This window comes from Oryctolagus cuniculus, chromosome 21, assembly GCF_051225735.1.
Source record: "Oryctolagus cuniculus isolate XC-2025 breed Fujian yellow rabbit chromosome 21, ASM5122573v1, whole genome shotgun sequence".
In the NCBI taxonomy this organism is placed as follows: Eukaryota; Metazoa; Chordata; class Mammalia; order Lagomorpha; family Leporidae; genus Oryctolagus; species Oryctolagus cuniculus.
In genome coordinates this window covers 42,528,583-42,532,609 of record NC_142887.1, presented here as the reverse complement: position 1 = coordinate 42,532,609, position 4,027 = coordinate 42,528,583, and the positions used below count along the sequence as shown (strand labels likewise).

Here is a 4,027-nt window from a genome sequence, read left to right as displayed (position 1 = left end):
TCTTAACAAAATATCAAAATATCTTATTTAGTATAAAGTTAGTAGTGAAAAGAGACTACCTTGTTGAACACAGAAATTTGAGATTATATTTCTTGGTATTAATTTGCATCTTAAGGCTTATTGCCTAGTTTATTTCAATATTTCAATCTAATATTCCTAATAATATCTTGTACTTAGTGGTTCACTGTGTGCCAGACAATATTCTTTTGATTTTTAAAAAGATTTATTTATTTATTTATTTGGAAGTCAGAGTTACACAGATAGTGAACAAGAGGAAGAGAGAGAGAGAGAGAGGTCCTCCATCTGCTGGTTCACTCCCCAGATGGCCTAAAAGGTCAGAGATATGCCAATCTGAAACCAGGAGCCAGGACCTCTTCAGGGTCTCCCATGCAGATTCAGGGGCCCAAGGACTTGGGCCAACTTCCTACTGCTCTCCCAGGCTATAACAGACAGCTGAATGGAAAGTGGAGCAGCCTGGACTTGAACCAGCCTCCATATGGGATGCCCCCACTGCATGCAGTGGCTTTACTAGCTACACCACAGCACTGGCCTCAAGACAATGCTCTAAAATGATGCATTAATTATTCCCAAATATTGAAAAGTGGCATGGTACACATTTGAATGTGTTGTTTTGTACTAGTTGTAGAAACAGTTTAAAATATATTTATATTTAAAAATGTAAGCTTTGATCTAAAGGTTTACTTTCCCTTAAGGTGCCTGTTTGGAAACTGAGAGATCATTGAAGTCTCAAGATAGAGTACAACTGATCTTATCCAAGCCTCCTTTATCACATGAGGATGCTAAATGCCAAGCCCAGAGAAGTAAAGTGAATTGTTCAAGGTCACATAGGTAAGTTGTGGCAGGGATAATTCTGTATTAGCATTAGGTATCCTGATACATAGGCCACTGTTCTGTCAATTTTGTACTCCTTCTGGAGTTAAAGATTCTAAGTTGTGGAAAATTGAATTTGGAAATTTAGTGGTTGCTATGTTGTTATGGTGAGAAATTTCTGTGTATAGCTATGAGTTGCTTAAATTTTATTCAATATATTTTTCTAGTATGTTTGCTATTTATTTGAAATGTATAACAAGTAGCTTCATCTATTTGCCAAAAGAATTTTTAAAGATTTATTTATATTATTTGAAAGTCAGAATTACACAGAGAGAGAAGGACAGGCAGAGAGAGTGGTCTTCCATTCACTGGTTCACTCCACAGTTGGCCTCCATGGCTGGAGCTGTGCTGACTGGAAGGCAGGAGCCAGGAGCCTCTTCCTGGTCTCCTATGCAGGTGCAGGGGCCCAAGGACTTGCACCATTTTATAGTGTTTCCCAGGCCATAGCAGAGAGCTGGATAGGAAGTGGAGCAGCCAGGTCTTGAACTGATGCCCCTATGGAATACCAGCACTGCAGGTGGCAGCCTCACCCACTATGCCACAGTGCCAGCCCTTGCCAAAAGAATTTATAGAAGCTATTCCATATATACACTTAACAATTATTTAGTTACTTGACATGAACTATCCCTGCATATTTGAAAATTTTGAATGGTATCACTTGGGTTTTAAGAATGTTATATTTTAGGTCTCTTAATATTTTTAGTGATGATGTTTTAAAGGCCCTTTCTGTTTTATGAAAAATGATAAGGATTTTGTTTTACAATGGCCATAGTATTACTACTTAAAGCAATAGATTAAATAAAACTTTTAAACAAAGTCATTTAATACTGAATTCTAACACACTGGTATATTTTAAAGTGAGAAGCCGGATTTCTTTCAGATATTCTAAAGAAGAATGATAATCAAAATTGAAGACATCTACAGTTTTTAATCACTTGTTTTAAATATTGGTCATAATGGTCCAATTTTGAGTTTAATTTTAATTAGCTTTTAAATGATTCAATATGTTTTATAGAAAAAATTCGGAGAACATAATTATATACTCAACCTCCCTCCCTTCTTTTTCCTTCTTTGTCATTTTTTTTAGCTTATGAAATGACATTTTCAGTTTACATTACATTAAAAAGGGTTCTTGAATCAAGGGACAAGTTTAACAGGCAAAAAGCAAAAAGATCGTAATTTAGAGGGAATATAGACAATGGCTCTAAACAATATTTGAATATCACATCTAAACAATATTTGAATAAATTGATAAATATTTTAATTTCTCCTACTAAAATGCTCAAAGTCTTTAATTATTTATCAAATATTAGTGCAAAATTATGGATTTAAATGATCCCAAAAAGTGATGAATTTTTGTGTAATAAAGTCCAATTTTTGTCAAGGCTTTTTGACAGTCTCACAGAAAACTTATGTTTGTAAATGGGAAGAATAATACCAAAATATCCATACTACCAAAAGCAATTTGCAAATTCAATGTAATCCCAATCAACATACCAACGATGTTCTCAGAGCTAGAAAAAATGATGCTAAAATTCACATAGAAACATGAGAGATGCTTAACATCTAAAGCAATATTATAAAGCAAAAAAAAGCTGGAGACATCACACCATATTTTAAGACATATTACAGGGGTCAGCACTATGACAAAGCAGGTAAAGTCACCGTCTGCAGTGCCGGCATCTCATATGGGTGCCAGTATGTTTCCCAGCTGCTCCACTTCTTATACCCCTCTCTGGTATAGCCTGAGAAAAAAGTAGAAAATGGCCAAAGTCTTTGGGCCCCTGCACCTGCATAGAGACCTGGAAGAAGCTCCTGACACTTGGATTCAGATCAACAGAGCTCCGGCCATTGTGACCATTTGGGGAGTAAACCAGTGGATGGAAGACCTCTCTCTCTCTCTGCCTCTACCTCTCTGTAACTCTGCCTTTCAAATAAATATACTGCAAAAAAAAAAAGAAGAAGTGTTAGCACTGATATAATAACAGACACATAGTTCAATGGAAAAGACTTGGTAGCATAGAAATAAACCCAAATTTCTACCAGCAACTCATATTTAACAAAGGAACTAAAATGAACTGGAGAAAGAAGAATCTCTTTCACAAGTGGTGCAGAGGAACTTGATTATCCATATGTAGAAGCCTGAAAAGAGACTCCAACATCTCTTACACTATGTGAAAGTGAACTCACAGTGAATTAAAATGTAATCATAAGACCCAAACCCAAGTAAACATAGGGAAACTCTAAATATTGTCAACACACAATAGCTTTTGGGTAAGATTCCAATAGCAATAGTCACAAAAATAAAAACAGAGACATTTGAGTATATCCAACTAAGATACTTCTTCACAACAAAGTAAACATCAGAGTGTAGATACAATGAACAGATGGCAGGAAAAATTAAAACTCTGAATGTTTACAGATTTCCAGAACATTTACATGAATTGGAAAAACTCCAAAAAATACAGTGAAGAAACAGGCAAGGATCTGAATAGACATTTCTCAGAAGAAATGTACATGGTCAAAACATGTGAATATGCCCGATGTCACTAGCCATTATGTAAATATAAATCAGAACACCATATCAGTCTCCAACACCTGTGGGAGAATACAACACTCAGGTGTTTGTGTGTGCAGCAAGTGGGTTTAGAGGACCCTGTTCACCTCTGGAGAGCAGAACCTACAGGGAGGTAAAGAAACCTTACTGCGCAGGGGCATGCTAATCTTCTCTGTATCATTCCAATTTTAGTATATGTGCTGCCGAAGCGAGCACATGTGCTGCCGAAGCGAGAAAGAGATGAAAAGAATTTATCTCAGCTAGCCACTAATATTCAAGAAACAAGGTCTTCAGGAAAGCCAACTCAACTGACATTTTCATGTCATTGTTAAATAAAGGAAAAATTATCTAGGTTCAGCAATACGTAGTTTATAAGAGAAAGACTACAGAGTAATTTCCTTGGCATAGAAATAACTTTGTTTTTTTTTTTTTTTTTTTTTTTTTTTATCCATGAGGGCTTGCTATCACCACCACACACCCACATCCCATATACAAATGCCTGGCTTGAGTGGTAGCTTCTCTGCTTTGAGGCAAGTTTCTGCTAGTGTGCACCCTGGGAGGAGACGGAGGATGGCAGAA

The 4,027-nt window shown here is 36.4% G+C and overlaps 1 pseudogene; it reads right to left on the bottom strand.

Moving 5' to 3' along the window:
- Positions 1 to 3,596: 3,596 nt before the first annotated feature.
- LOC149119962 (U6 spliceosomal RNA) lies at positions 3,597 to 3,664 on the bottom strand (annotated as a pseudogene).
- Between the last annotated feature and the right edge of the window lie 363 nt (positions 3,665 to 4,027).